This window comes from Sminthopsis crassicaudata, chromosome 1 (assembly GCF_048593235.1).
Source record: "Sminthopsis crassicaudata isolate SCR6 chromosome 1, ASM4859323v1, whole genome shotgun sequence".
NCBI classification, from domain to species: domain Eukaryota; kingdom Metazoa; phylum Chordata; class Mammalia; order Dasyuromorphia; family Dasyuridae; genus Sminthopsis; species Sminthopsis crassicaudata.
The window spans coordinates 263,207,740-263,224,969 of NC_133617.1; the positions used below are offsets into that span (position 1 = coordinate 263,207,740).

Below are 17,230 nucleotides of genomic sequence, written 5' to 3' on the forward strand. Positions count from 1 at the left end.
TTTTTGAGTTTCTCTGAAAATGTTCATTTAATTATTTTTATGGAAAAATAATAATCTATTACTTTTATATGCTATAAATTCACCCAATAGGTAAGAATCTCATTGATTTCCAGTTATTTGCTACTATGAAAAGAAATGCTATAACTATATATATTTTAAATGTAGGTTGTTTTCCTTTTTGTTTGATCTCATTTGGTTAAATGATAAGTAGGGATATCAGTGGTCCACAGTTTAGTAACTTTTGAGGCAGAGTGTCCCAAAATGGGTATGCCAATTTATAACTCTACTAATAGTCTGTTAAGTGAGCCTAATTTACTGAGGCATTTCTATCACTTATAATTTTCCTCTTCTGTTATTTGTATCATTCTGATGGTTATGAGGTGATACCTCATAGTTACTTTAATTTGTATTTCTGAAATTATCAGTGATTTGGATAATTTTTATGTGGTTGTTGAAGGTTTGCAATTTATTCCTTTAAAAGTTTTCAAACTTTTAGTTTACATTTTTAAAAATCTTTTTCTACTGGGGAATGACTCTTATTCTTATAAATTTGAATCATTTTTGTGATATGAGAACTTTATCAAAGCAACTTGATACAAATATTTTCTTAGCCTTTTCCTTTCTAGTTTTAACCACATTGTTATTGTTTATGAAAACAAACTTTTAAATTTTATGTAATAAAAATTAATCATTTTATCTTTTCATCCTCTCTGAAGTCTTTTTCTATCCATAGACATGAAACTAAATTTTATCTTCATTCATCTAATTTGCTTATAATATCAACTTTTATGCCTAAGTGATGTATCCATTTGGAATTTGCTTTAGTATATGATGTAAGATGTTGGTCTAAATCCAATTTCTACTACACTCTTTTCTAGTTTTCTTAGCAATTTTGGTCAAATAGTGAGTCTTTTCCCCAGGATCTTGGTCTTTGGGTTTATCAGACACTAGGGAGCTGAGTTTGCTTCTGTATGTTGCATTCTTAATCTATTCAACTGATTAGCTTCTCTATTTTTAAAATCAGTACCAAAGTATATTATGAAATTTGTTTTACTTTTTCTTGTTGTTTAGTCTTTTACAGTTATGCCTAACTATTCATGACCCCATTTGGGATTTTCTTGGCAAAGATGCTGAATTAGTTTGCCATATTCTCCTCTGGCTCGTTTTATAGATGAAGAAAGCCATTCTTGCTCCAATCTTTTGAATAACTGGCTCTTTAGCTTGAAACTTTGTAGATAATTCCTGGGGCATGGCCCAGTTTCTTTGGCCCATCCAAACAATTCTTGGGCAGCGTTATCATAGTTCTAAGGATTTTGCCATGCTTAGTGTAGACCTGTGAAATTTATAAAATAATTATCTATAAAGAAGTCTTTCTAAATAGATATAATATATATTATATATTTTACATAAATGCATATGTATATAAATATGCATGTATATGTATATAAATATGCAAGTATATCCATACAATACTACAGAGAAATAAAGGCCATCCTTTATTTTGTTCTGAAGCTTGTTCTGAAAAAGTGAAGAGATTAAGAAAAAGGGGATGAGTTTGAATGTAAAACATGAAACTGAATGAATGATTTTCCCCCACTAGTTGGCCTTTTCCTCTTTCCATTTATTCAGTGAGATTAAGATAGATAAAGAGTTTGTATTACATAGAGAAACCTGACAATTACTGGGTCAGAAGTACAGATTAAATGCATACACCCAAGAAAACTGGAGTCACAATTATACTATTCTTATGTCACAGAAACAGACTGGATACATTTCTAAGAAGGTAGGTGAGCTTTATAATGCTGTAGTTTATAAAACTCTGAGCTTAGTCAAGAAGAGATGGGTTTGAATAAAACTCTGAGCTTAGTCAAGAAGAGATGGGTTTAAATTCTGTTTCAGATAGCACTATGATCCTTGTCAAAGCATCATCCTTTCTGGTTACAGACTCCTCATCTATAAAGTAAGAGGTTTGAAATTCCTTCCAGCTCTAAATCTTTGATCCTTTGATCTTCTCAGTTTATCTTTGATTGGAAGAATCTTATGCATATACTCTTGCTAAATGTCCACTGGGAGCAAATTGAAGATTAGAGTGGAAACAATGCCTGTTTTTTTTTAACCTGATTACTAATCCGTTGATGAATGAACTGAAGGAGAATGATGAGGGCATCATTTAGTTGAGATGTGACTTGATGTTATCTTGATTTCCTTAATTTCTGATACTTTGATTACAAATTATAAATAAGTATGTGTTTGCAATAGTTTAAATAGAAACATATTAGGGATAGGTCAAAGGAATAAGGCATAAGGGGGTGGGGCTTTGGACCAGGACCTGATTGGTAGAAATACTAATCTACACTTTAAATGTAATGTAACTCATAAAGGTGGCCAGAGAAGTAGTCCCTAGGCCTTTGAGAGTCACATAGATCTTTGTAGTTACCCCACAACATCCTCTGGAATTGGGTAGTATGTGTGACAGGTGAGACTGAGCACCTTTAATGATGTGATATACTCTGGTCCTGACCACTGAAAAGCAAAAATCATGGGTCACAGTGCCTTTATCAACCTTAACTTAATCATCATGTCATGGAGACATGAGATATTAATATTACTTTGCTACTCTATACGCACATACCCATATGATATTCACATTATATTTATTTTTCTATCTAAAATGGTATTCATATATCATCTCCATTTGGGGGAAGTTGGGGCAGGGACCAGCTTTCATGAGCTTCCTTAAATCTATACTTAACAAAGTCTTACAAGGACATTTATAATCATCCATATTCACTTTCAAAATAGTGAATAAGAATGAGATAAAATAAGAGGAAAGAAAATAAAATATTAGCAAATAAATAAAATTATGTAGAATTCAGATTTTTTGAAATTAAGAAAAGTCAGAAATCTCTGTTTTCTCTAATAAAGTATAGTGGAGAAAAATAATTGAGCCTTTTCTTAATACAAATCAGGTTGATGTCTCAACTTTGTTTAAATTTCTGAAATGTTTATGAAAAAAATCTAAAGAAATTAGATATTAATAATCTGGATGCAGAAAAACATATTTACTTTACAGATGAGTAGCTTTACCCATAGAGGTTTAGTGAGACTGTATGTCCTGTAATACTTAAATAAAAACCAGGAGACTAAATGTGGAGGAGAAATACATTAATCTTGAAAGATTTCACTTTATATGGCTTCAGAACTATAAAACTAGTTGCAAGAGATGCAAAGCCTGACCCCTTGTGGCAAATAAAGATGGTTACAGTACCATGAGATGGCAAATTTTCCCAAGAGAGACAGTTATAAAAAAAGTAGCTAAATTTCTCTGAAAGTAAACTGTAAGTATCCATATGTTACCAGTATATAGAAGAGTCCTTTATATTCAAAGCTCTCCACAATCTATCCCCAAACTATCTCTGTATACATATCTCATATTACTCCATTATTGCACATACATTATTCTAGTTAAACTGGATTATTCAGCATCTCCATTCTCACCATGTCCCTATTCATTTCTGCGTTTCTGCTCATCATATCATCCCTCCTGACTTCAGTGGTATTTCTTCCTATCTCTGACTGTTAAAATCACTCTCTTTACGATATAATACTTAAATGAAACTTTCTGTGATCTGATATTTTAGTCTACTAAGATCTTTGTAGATTATAATTGTTTTCATGTTTGTATACTCTAGAGTCTAACACAGTGTTTTGTATCTAGTAAATACTAAATTGAATTCAGCCCTGCTCTTTCCTCCTCCTGCCACAGATCTGCCATTTCTCTCTGGATGCTCAAAATCTCTGGTTAGGATTGGCCAGAAATCTCTGGCCCCATTTTTCTTGAGTCTCCCTTGCTCCTACCAACATGCCCCTTCTATTTCCAGATAGGATTTCTTTAGCTACTCTACTCCCTACCTTTCCCTACCCCTGCTGCTTTGGGCCATTGTTCTTAGCTTCTGAGTCCAGAATACTCAAAAATACTCCACTGGCTTTCCTGAACTTAGTTATAGGTCTTCTTTTTTTTCATCCCTTTTAAAAATATATTGTGTAATTTATGTCATCCAGAAATGCTTCATCCATTTAACATCTATAGAATTCACGTTCCCCTCTCCCGACATAATAATATTATTTCGCTTGAAAATATGTGTCTTTTGGATTAATTTAAATACATTATACAGGCTACACCTGCCCATATATTTATCTATTTTTTGATTGATTGGTTGACAGACACAGTGAATAGCATCAAATGCCCAGGAATGTAGGAACAGAGACAGAAAATGATTCCAGTGTCTGTTTTTCTTTGGAAAAATCAAATCCAACAGGGAATTGTTCCTCAAGTTGTAGACTCATAAAGCTTAAGGAATGTTTTGCACAAGGCTACATCTTAACTGTCATTCAGAAGTTACCTTTTGAAGATTTGTTTTGTTAAATAGGTTTGACTTAAGTCATTTCCTCCAAATAGGATTTTGAAAGACTTCTTCAGTACTTTTGTTTTACTTAAGCTACAAAGTAATTAACTAGAAATATGGCTTTTAAAAGATTAGTACTTTTTTTTACCCTTAAAATATACTTTTTGTAAAATCTATGCAGAAAGTAACTGTGGTTACATTGATTTGGGGAAAGAAAAGAGATATCATTAAAGAAAATGATTTAAGATAAAAAGAAGCTTACAGTGAAGTTATTGATGGGTCAGCAATTGTACTGAGTACCTGTTGATTGTTTTTTTTTTTAGAATAATAATATTCCATTATATATATATATATATATATATATATATACACACACACATATATATACATATATATATATATATATATATATATATATATATATACACACATACACACACACACACACACACACACACACACACACACACACACACACACACACATATATATATATATATTATTTAGCCTAACTTATTTAGCCATTATCTTAACTGATGGTCACCAATTCAATTTCTAGTTTCTTGCCATCATAAAAAGGTAGGCTTTTTTGATCATGACTCTCAGGTAGACCAATAATTTTAAAATTATCTCTCCTGGGTCAATTTTCCAATGAGATATTTCTCATTTTTTTCTATTGTTTCATTTTTTGGGGGGTTAGTTTTATTTTATCTTGATTTCTCCTAAAGCCATTAGCTTCCATTTGCTCAATTCTAATTTTTAAAGAATTATTTTCCTCAGTGAGCTTTTGAATCTCCTGTACCATTTGGCCAGTTTTGGTTTTTAAGGCATTTTTCTCCTCATTAGCTTTTTATATTTCCTTTTGCATAATTTTAATTTCTCTCCCCAATTTTTCCTCTTCTACCTCTTTTACTTTATTTTCAAAATCCCTTTTAATCTCTTCCATGCCCTGAGATAAATTCTTCTTTTTCTTGAAGCCTTTGCATTAGGAGTTTTGATTTTATCATCTTCTGAGTGTGTATTTTGATTTTCCCTGTCACCATAATAATTTTCAATGGTCAGAAACTTTTTGTGTACTTTGCTCATTTTCCCACGCTATTACTTGGATTTTAACTCTTTGTTAAAGTAGGACTCTGTTTCCAGTGTGATATTCTAAGCTTCAAAAGTTTCATGTGCTGTTTTCAGAAAACCTTCTAAGGGCCTGTACTGTGGGCCAGCACTGCTACCCAGATCTGAGTATGGGGCAAAGCTATAGAGTCCTGCCTTAGTGTCAGCAAAGAGGCCTCTGTAATCTCCCTCTGACCATCTATTTCAGCCACTCTACCTGTGGGCTGAGATCTCCAAAAGCTGCTACTATTGCTGCTGTTTCTGTGGTTGTTTAGGTGGCTCCCAAAGTCCAATCCTGGGCTGGGGTTCTCCTCACACCCTAGTAGGCAAATCTTTTTTATTGAGTTACCTTGGCATCAGTGGACTAAGAGTCTGGAGATCACTGCCATTACAGAGATTTCATAACTTGTTCCTGGCTTCCTGGAGCCCAGGCTATACTGGTGCAATCTGCACTGTGGTTTTACTCAAAAACCCCTTGATGCAACAGACTACCTTAGGCTGGAAAATTATTTCACTCTCTGTTTTTGTGGGTTCTGACACTCTAAAATTTGTTTAGAGTCATTATTTAAAGATATTTTTAGGGGTTTGGGGGAGAACTCAGGCAAGTCCCTATCTTCAAGGACTATCTTTCTCCTTCTCCCTCACCCCAAAATAAAATTAAGTAGAAGAAAATATTTTAAAAAGAAACATGGGGGGAGGGGGGAAGAGCCAAGGTGGCAGAGAAGATATACGCAAATTTGTAAGCTTCCATCTTCCCTCAATACCAACTAGTTTAATCAGCCTCAGAAATAATGCTGGACTGATAAAAACCACAACCGCAACTTACCAGCTGAAGAGAATCTGGAATTTCAACAGAAAAGGTCGGTTCCAAGGGGAGGAAAAAAAGATCAGCACAGACAGAGTTAGGTGCTAGTACACTGTGCCAAATGGGCTGGGGAGAACTCTGGGATAAGAGAAGCCACTGAGATAGAGGAATCTGGCACAGGCTGATAGCTCTTCTTTGCAGATCAGAAGAGAAATCAACCCACTTTAAAATATAAAGCCAGGTCCTAGATCCACCCCAATCTGGAAGTGGCCTAGCACCAATCTCTGCATGACTGGGTAGCTGAGAGCCTGAACAGCAGGAGACACAGCCTGAGGCATCCTCTAATCCACATACTGTGGGCTCAGCCTGAGGCAGTGGAATTCTCACAGTAAAAAAACTCCAACAGCAGCACAACTCCCAGAGCAATGGAACCTCCTCAGCAGAGACCATGATTTCTGGGCAGACACTTCCACTTTGAGTGCAGGGGCTTTTTGTGTCAGCTGCTAATATCCACGGCCCCACAGAAGGCTTTGGCTGGGGTTTGTGACGCTTTCACTGTTCAGCCTTAAACCTCAGGGCAGTGGCTAGGCCACACAGCGGGATTCCTCACTGGGAACTCTCTCCTAGAGCTCTCTCTTAGCCCAGTCACAGGACTGCAACATCCATCTGATCTGGGAGGAACCTGATAAATAAATTTCTTACCCAAGGGCAGACCCTCCACAGAGTGTTAACAATGAGTAAGAAGCTGAAGAGAATGATTGACACTTTCTACACAGAGAAAGAGCGGGTATCTGACCCTGAGTAGGTTAACAGTACAGAGTCTCCAGATAACACCCTAAAGGGGAATGATACCTGTCCCCCCATCATATAACTCTCTCCTAGAAGAGACTATTAAAAAGTTAAGAGAGTTTGAAGAAAAATGGGAAAAGGAAACAGAAGCTATGATAGAGAATAACAACGTCCTGAAATTTGAGTTGGAAAAATTAAAGAATTCACAGGAGGTGCAGGGAAACAAAATTTGTGAATTAGTAAAGGTTAAAAAAATCACAGGAAAGTAGGATTTCTGAATTGGAAAAGATAAAAAATTCCCAAGAAATTAGGATTTGTGATTTGGAAAAAGAAAATAACTCCCTAAAAAAAAAAAAAAAAGTGAAATGGAAAAAAATTCAACAGAACAAAATAATTCATTTAAAAACTCAATTGGACATATACAAAAAGAACTAAAAAAATGTGAATGAAGAAAATAACTCATTAAAAATCAGGACTGAACAAATAGAAATGAATGATTCATTGAGAAACCAAGAATCAGTCAAACAAAACAAAACAAAAAAAGAAAAGCTGGAGAATAACGTCAAATATTTGCTGGGAAAATAGATCTAGGAGAGATAATCTGAGGATCATTGGACTTCCAGAAAACTTTGATGAAAAAAAGAGCCTAGATTCTATTTGACAGGAATTCCTCAAAGAGAATTGTCCAGAGATAATAGAAACAAAAGGGGAAATAGGCATTGAAAGAATTCATTGCACACCTTCTGAAAAAGACCCTAAAAAAAGAACTCCACTGAACATAGTGGCTAAGCTGCAGAACTACCAAACTAAGGAAAAATATTTTAAGCAGCTAGGAAAAAAAATTCAAATATCACCGGCCACAATAAGGGTCACACAAGACCTGGCTGCCTCCACATTAAAGGATCTCAGGGCCTGGAACCTGATATTCTGAAAGACAAAAGAACAAGGATTGCAACCAAGAATAAACAATCCAGCTAAGTTTAGCATTTTCTTCCATGTAAGAAGATGCTCATTTAATAAAACAGAGGAATTCCATTTGTTTCTAAGAAAAAAAACAGACTTACACAAAAAATTTGATCTACATCCACAAGACTCAAGAGAAGCAGAAAAAGGTAAAAAGAACTCTTGAGAACTGTATCTCTGTTGTGGATATACAGAAAGTCCACATGGATAATTTGATTTTACTGATATAACATAAAAAAGGGAAGTAGTAAAGGGAAGGGGATAGTATCAGAAAAAGGAAAAGGAGAGATAAAAAGAGGGAAACTACATCCCAGGAAGAGGCATAGAAAATCTACCACATCTGAGGGAAGTTAGAGAGGGGGAGAAACATTGTGTGAATCTTACTCATATCAGAGTAGCCTCAAAGAGTAAATAATTGACATATTTGTTTTTCAGAGAACTCTCTCTCTCTCCTCATTATAAGGGGGGAGAGGAAAAGGGAAAAGGAAAAGGGAAATAAGGGAAGGATACAAGAAAGGGGAAGAGACTTAAAAGGAGGGGGAGGGATACTAAAAAGGGAGGGCTGCGTGTCACAACTGGGGTGCATAAATTAAATACTGGGGGAGGGGTTCAGGGGGCACAAGGGGGAAAAAAAGCATAATCCGGGGATAATATGATGGCAGGAAATACAGAATTAGTAATTTTAACTGTAAATGTTAGTGAATGGGATGAACTCTCCCATTAAACAGAGGAAGATAGTAGACTGGATCAAAAAGTCAGAACCCAACAATAAGTTGCTTATAGGACACATTTAAAGCAGGGAGATACATACAGAGTAAAGGTAAAAGGTTGGAGCAGAACCTATTATGCTTCAGGTAAAGCCAAAAAAGCAGGGGTTGCCATCCCCACCTCAGATCAAGCAAAAGCAGAAATTGATCTAATTAAAAGAGATAAGGAAGGAACTATATCCTGTTAAAAGGTAGCATAGACAATGAAGCCATATCAATACTTGACATATATGCACCAAGTGGTATAGCATCTAACTTTCTAAAGGAAATGTTTAGAGATTTGCAAGAAGAAATAGACAGCAAAACTATAATAGTGGGAGATCTCAACCTTGCACTTTCAGAATTAGATAAATCAAACCACAAAACAAATAAGAAAGAAATTAAAGAAGTAAATAGAACATTAGAAAAACTAGGTATGATAGATCTTTGGAGAAAACTGAGTGGAGACAGAAAGGAGTATACTTTCTTCTCAGCAGTTCATGGAACATATACAAAAATTGACCATATATTAGGTCATAAAGATCTCAAAATTCTGCAAGAAGGCAGAAATAGTAAAGGCTTTCTTTTCAGATCACGATGCAATAAAAACTACATTCAACAAAAAGTTAGGGGTAAATAGAGCAAAAAGTAATTGGAAACTAAATAATCTCATCTTAAAGAATGATTGATGAAACAGCAAATTATAAGCACAATAATTTCACTCAAGATAATGACAACGATGAGACATCATACCAAAATTTGTGGGATGCAGCTAAAGAGATAATAAGGGGAAATTTTATATCTTTAGAGGCTTACTTGAAGAAAATAGAGAAAGGGAAGATCAATGAATTGGGCCTGCAATGTAAAAAGCTACAAAAAGACCAAATTAAAAATCCCCAACCAAAAACTAAACTTGAAATTCTAAAATTAAAAGGAGAAATTAATAATATTGAAAATAAAATACTATTGAATTAATAAATAAAACTAAGAGTTGGTTTTATGAAAAAATAAAATAAAATAGATAAACTTTTGGTATATCTGATCAGAAAAAGGAAAGAGGAAAATCAAATTGTTAGTCTTAAAAATGAAAAGGGGGATCTTTCCACCAATGAGAAGGAAATTAGAGAAATAATAAAGAGTTATTTTGCCCAATTTTATGCCAATAAATTTGATAACTTAAGAGAAATGGATGATTATCTCCAAAAATATAGCCTTTCCAGATTAACAGAGGAGGAGGTAAACTGCTTAAATAGTCCCATTTCAGAAAAAGAAATAGAGCAAGCTATTAATCAACTCCCCAAGAAAAAAATCGCCAGGACCAGATGGATTTACATGTTAATTCTACCAAACATTTAAAGAACAATTAGCCCCAATGTTATATAAACTATTTGAAAAAATAGGAAATGAAGGAGTCCTACCAAACTCCTTTTATGACACAGACATGGTACTGATAACTAAACCAGATAGATTGAAAACTGAGAAAGAAAACTATAGACCAATCTCTTTAATGAATATTGATGTTAAAATCTTAAATAAGATATTAGCAAAAAGACTTCAGAAAATCATCCCCAGGATAATACACTATGATCAAGTAGGATTTATATCAGGAATGCAGAGCTGGTTTAATATTAGTAAAACTATTAGTATAATTGACCATATCAATAATCAAATTAATAAAAAGCATATGATCATCTCAGTAGATGCAGAAAAAGCATTTGATAAAATCCAACATCCATTCCTACTAAAAACACTTGAGAGTATAGGAATAAATGGACTATTCCTTAAAATAGTCAGGAGCATATATTTAAGTCCATCAGTAAGCATAATATGTAATGGAGATAAACTGGAACCTTTCCCAGTAAGATCATGAGTGAAACAAGTTTGCCCACTATTACCATTACTATTCAATATTGTATTAGAAATGCTAGCCTCAGCAATAAGAATTGAGAAAGAGATTAAAGGAATAAGAGTAAGTCATGAGGAAATCAAACTGTCTTTGCACATGATATGATGGTATACTTAGAAAACCCCAAAGATTCTAATAAAAAGTTAGAAATAATTTACAACTTTAGCAAAGTTGCTGGATACAAAATAAATCCACATAAATCCTCAGCATTTTTATATATTACCAACAGAATGAAAGAGCAAGAGATACAAAGAGAAATTCCATTCAAAAAAATGTCAAGAGTATAAAATATTTGGGAATCCATCTACTAAAGAAAAGTCAGGAATTATATGAGCAAAATTACAAGACACTTGCCACAAAAATAAAGTCAGATTTGAATAATTGGAAAGACATTTAGTGCTCGTGGATAGGCCAAAAGAATATAATAAAGATGACAATACTCCCCAAACTAATCTATTTATTTAGTGCTATACCAATCAGACTCCCAAGAAACTATTTTAATGACCTAGAAAAAATAACAACAAAATTCATATGGAAGAATAAAAGGTCGGGGATTTCAAGGGAATTAATGAAAAAAAAAGTCAGCTGAAGGTGGTCTAGCTGTACCTGATCTAAAGCTATATTATAAAGCAGCAGTCACCAAAACCATTTGGTATTGGCTAAAAAATAGACTAGTCGATCAGTGAAACAGATTAGGTACACAGGACAAAATACGGTACAACTATAGCAATCTAGTGTTTGACAAACCCCAAAATACCAACATTTGGGATAAGAATTCATTATTTGAAAAAAACTGTTGGGAAAACTGGAAATTAGTATGGCAGAAATTAGATATGGACACACACTTAACACCACATACCAAGATAAGATCAAAATGGGTCCATGATTTAGGCATAAAGAATGAGATCATAAATAGATTAGAGGAACAGAGGATAATCTACCTATCAGACCTGTGGAGGAGGAAGGAATTTATGACCAGAGGAGAATTAGAGATCATTACTGATCACAAAATAGAAGATTTTGATTACATCAAACTAAAAAGTTTCTGTACAAACAATACTAATGCAAACAAGATTAGAAGGGAAGTAACATATTGGGAAAATATTTTTACAGTTAAAGGTTCTGACAAAGGTCTCATTTCTAAAATATATAGAGAACTGACCCTAATCTATAAGAAATAAATTGATAAATGGTCAAAGGATATGAACAGACAATTCTCAGATGATGAAATTGAAACTATTTCCACTCATATGAAAGAGTGTTCCAATTCACTACTGATCAGAGAAATGCAAATTAAGACAACTCTGAGATACCACTACACACCTGTCAGATTGGCTAAGATGACAGGAACAAATAATGATGAATGTTGGAGGGGATGTGGGAAAACTGGGACACTGATGCATTGTTGGTGGAGTTGTGAAAGAATCCAACCATTCTGAAGAACACTTTGGAACTATGCCCAAAAAGTTATCAAACTGTGTATACCCTTTGATCTAGCAGTGCTACTACTGGGCTTATATCCCAAAGTGACCTTAAAGAAGGGAAAGGGACCTGTATGTGCCAAAATGTTTGTGGCAGCTCTTTTTGTAGTAGCTAGAAACTGGAAAATGAATGGATGTCCATCAATTAGAGAATGGTTGGGTAAATTATGGTATATGAATGTTATGGAATATTATTGCTCTGTAAGAAATGACCAGCAGGATGAATACAGAGAGGCTTGGAGAGAATTACTTGAACTGATGCTGAGTGAAACGAGCAGAACCAGAAGATCACTATACACTTCAACAACAATACTGTATGAGGATGTATTCTGATGGAAGTGGATATCTTCAACATAAAGAAGATCCAGCTCACTTCCAGTTGATCAATGATGGACAGAAATAGCTACACCCAGAAAAGGAACACTGGGAATTGAAAGTAAACTGTTAGCACTACTGTCTTTCTACCAAGGTTACTTATACCTTCGGAGTCCAATTCTTAATGTGCAACAAGAAAATTGGATTTACACACACATATTGTACCTAGGTTTATACTGTAACACATTTAATATATATGGAATTGCCTGTCGTCTAGGAGAGAGAGTAGAGGGAGGGAGGGTTCAAAAGGATCATTTCAGAGATTGAAAGGATGCAGGAAGAAATGAGTCATGATTACAGCTTTCTGAATATTCCTTTTATATATCACTTGCACTCCTTTGAAAAAACTAAGAATATTAAATTTAGCAGCCTTGTCCATTGTTATTGTTGTTCAGTCATGTCTAACTCTTTGTTTTGAGGTTTTCTTAGCAAAGATACTGGAGTTATTTGCCATTTCTGAAACTTGAGGCATATTACTTGGTCACACAACTAATAAATATCTGAGGATCAATTTGAATTCATGCCTTCCTTATTCCAGGCCTAGATCCCTATTCACTGTGCCACAATGTGTTAGTAAATATTTAAGAAGCAGCTCTCTTCCCACACCAAATGTATGTTGAACACATTTTTTAAATTTAATCATTTTATTAACATTAAATAACACCTGGGTTCCTTTTATATACATTTTCTAATTGAAACTATACTACTACTCCTGGAAACAGTCTTTATAGTAACTATTATTTTTTATTTTTCAGCTGAGAATCTGGAAATGTGGAGAATTGAAATTCCTTGACCTTCCTTTACAGATCAATTGACAAAGATGTGTTTTGAACCTTGCTATTTTTATCTTTGCCACTCTGTCCACTGTGCCATTCTGGATCTGTGTGTGTGTGTGTGTGTGTGTGTGTGTGTGTGTGTATCTTATGCTTTCCAGTTATTATCAAGTAGAATATATTTGATTCATCCCAGAATAACTTAGACTTAAGAAAGAATAAGGGCACTTGCTGTTTTAGTAACTCATTTGTCCACCCATCTGTCCATTTTGTTCTCCATTCATTCATTCATTCTTTCATTCAACAAACATCTGCTGAATGAAAACCTATTGTGCCCAAGGTATACTTCTAGACTTTCAGATTTGTGTTAGGTACTATTTCCTCAGGATTACAAAAAAGTCCTACGTCTCACTTTTTATTAAGTGTCGAACTTACAAAACTAACTCAGTACCATCTGCAAAGATCACTTAGCCTTATTGGAATGTAATAGTTCCACTTGTAGGACATAAAGAAAACATTTAGCCGATGGCTATCCAGGATGGTTAATTTGATTTAGTGAGGGAAATTATGAGTAAGAATTAAAATCCAGAAGAAGCTTGGTGGTTATGGCATAATTAGTAATTATGTGCCAGCTATAGCTTTTAATTATATTCCTTGAACTCTAATAGGGCTATAAATTCAGGACAGCTTGGATTTGGCATTAAAAACCTGGCATTGCAAATGCAACTTTGTGAATGTCCACAATGCTATTTTCTTACTTTTCACTAGAATCACTGAATGATTATTTTGTGAATCAGCCTTTCACTTTTTGTGCTTGCAGAGCTAAAGTAGGAGAAATAACTAAAACCATCAGCCAGTGCCTCCACCTTTTGTAGCATGTCCCTCAGACTGGAGAAGCAGCCCAACTCTACTGACCTATTAAAGCTTTGTTTGTCTGGACACCCAATTCTTAGCAGTCTAATTTCTTGGCAGGAAAGAGCAAGCAAACAGACGTGGCACTATAGGCTCCCTTTTCAATCTCAGAGCATATTCCACATGTGCCCCATGTTTTTAGAGAATGAGTCTCTTATTTGTTTAACAAGGTGTGGATTTAATGTTACTTTTTAAAAAATTTTGAGTCAATACAAAACACCTGTTGGCAATTTCCTCCACAAATTTGATAATAATTAGCTTCTATATGATGAATGTACAGTTAGGTAGTATAGTGGATAGAATACCAGGCCTGGAGTCATGAAGACTCATGTTATAAGTTCAAATCTGGCCTGACAGACTTTTTAGCCATGTCATTTTACCCTATTTACCTCAGTTCCGCATCTGTAAAATGACGTGAAGAAGGAAATAGAAAACCATTCCAGTATCTTTGTAAAGAAAACCCCAAATGGACTCACAAAGAGTTAGACACAATTGAAAAAAATGGTTGAAAAGCCACAATTTAGCACATACTATGTACCAAGAACTTTGCTAAGTGCTTTAGAATTGTTATCTAATTTGATCATCACAACACTAGGAGATAGGTGTTATTATTGTCTTCATTTTACAGATGAGGGAATTGAGACAAATCAAAGTTAAATGAGTTGCTAAAGTTCACACAGGTAGTGTTTGAGTTGAGATTTGAACTCAGATAATCCTGACACCAGGTCCAATGTTTTATCCACTGAGCAATCCAGCTTCCTAGTTTATCTTTATTGTACATGGCTTATTACAGTTTAAAAGGGATTCATAGTATTGAATTCATAGTACTATTTACAAAAATTAAAGATACATTAGAGACACTTGTCTCTTGTGAATGTAGGTCTTGAATAATTAAAACAAATAGAATTATTATTTAGGATTCTTTTCAACCCTTTGTCTTCCTTCCACTTCCATCTTGGTTCTTATTTCAACCCAGAAAATCTTAATATTTTTGGATGTTTTTGTGACTTTCAAGTCAGAAGAAACCTAGTAATAAGATGTGCCCTGGCAGAGCATTAGCTCTTTTATACTGGCACAGGTGAGGCAGACCACTTTTCAAAAAGCTTTATTAGAATCTGCCCTATATTACTTTGCCAAGTCTGGAGAAGAAGCATAGAGTATCAAGTGCTAATTAATAGGGACATCATCTACAATTAGAGCTCTGAGAGCCACAAGCCAAGGGCCAAAGCAAACAGCATGCTTCTACACAGACTTTGTGAGTTGAAATGAAAGAAATTTTGGGAAGGAAAAATGATTTCCCTCAGGAAGTGCTCAAGCTCTTCATCTTTATGGAATCTTCAAATTCTAGGCCTAGAAGGGATCTTCAGAAGTCATCAGGTCTTTTCTTCCACGTATTGTATAGAAGTGTACTTAAAACATGCTTGAAAATAAGCAATTATCCTATATTGAAAGCTCTCTTGGGTAGAAAATTCAATCGCTTCCCATGTTATTATTTTCCCAGATCCAATGTGCCATATAATCTGGCAAAGTTAATGCAATAACATTTTTACAGTCTCTTCAGGAAAAATTACTTAATTTTCTTCTTGAATTATCAATGTTATTTAGATAAAAATCATGTTTTAAAAACCTTAAATAATCTAGGAAAGCTTAATAACTTTCAATTTGTTTTTTATTTTTTTCTGCTTTGGTACTTAGCTTCAAATATTTCTCCCATAATCCAAATAATTCTTGCTACTAGAATATAAATTTCAACTTTAATAAGCATTAAGTGTTTACTATTTTAAAGCTATTTGCTGGAGGGATATAGCAAAACTAATCTGCAATTTTATCATTGTGAATATTCCTTCCATTGATACTTGGTAACCCCTTCAAGCCTGACCCTTAAACTTGCCACAAAGTCTCTATATTCTGTTTTACGAGTCTGCCTCATATTCTTTTCATATTGTGAGGACAATTACTGTCCTCATATGAGCATATGATTAATCCAGTTGTTTTCCTTTACTCTTGCCACATGACTTTCCTATATTTTTCTTCTAAAAACATTTTTTTGGTAACATTTTAAATTATGAATCACTTCCTTTCTTCTCTCCCTGACCTGCATATATATATATGTATTTATGTATATATATACACATATATATATATGTGTGTGTGTGTGTATGTGTGTGTATGTGTGTATGTATATATATAATATATATATGTGTGTGTGTAAATATATTATATATATATACACACATATATATATATATATGTATATGTAAAACCATACTTCTATTTATCAGTTTATTTTCTTAATCCACCTGGAGATGGATAGCATCTTTCTTCACAGGTTCCTTGTAATGGATGTGAGTATTTATTATACTCAGAATAACTTTGTTGTTCACACATGTTCTTTTTTAATTATTTTTTTATATTTTAATAGTTTTCATTTACCAGATATATGCATGGGTAATTTTACAATATGACAATTGCCAAACCTTTTGTTCTAATTTTCCCCCTCTTTCCCCCCCAGATGGCAGGTTGACTAATACATGTTAAATATGTTAGAGTAAAAATTAAATACAATATATGTATACATGTCCAAACAGTTGTTTTGCTGTATAAAAAGAATTGGACTTAGAAATAGTATACAGTATTAGCCTGTGAAGGAAATCCAAAACGCAGGCAGACAAAATTAGAGGGATTGGTAATTCTATATAGTGCTTCATAATCATCTCCTAGAGTTCTTTTGCTGGGTATAGCTGGTTCAGTTCATTACTGCTCTATTGGAACTGATTTGGTTCATCTCATTGTTGAAAATGGCCACGTCCATCAGAATTGATCATCATATAGTATTGTTGTTGAAGTATACAACGATTTCCTGGTCCTGCTCATTTCACTCAGCATCAGTTCATGTAAGTCTCTCCAGGCCTTTCTGAAATCATCCTGTTGGTCATTTCTTACAGAACAATAATATTCCACAATATT

General features: G+C 34.1%; 1 protein-coding gene across 1 annotated transcript in view; it reads left to right on the plus strand.

Moving 5' to 3' along the window:
* Window positions 1–1,806: 1,806 nt before the first annotated feature.
* LOC141549279 (uncharacterized) overlaps window positions 1,807–17,230 on the plus strand; it is a 165,652-nt gene continuing 150,228 nt past the window's right edge. The window contains exon 1 of the mRNA XM_074278708.1: window positions 1,807–1,960. The gene's annotated coding sequence lies outside the window, so the exon portion shown is untranslated. The remainder of the gene's footprint in view (window positions 1,961–17,230) is intronic.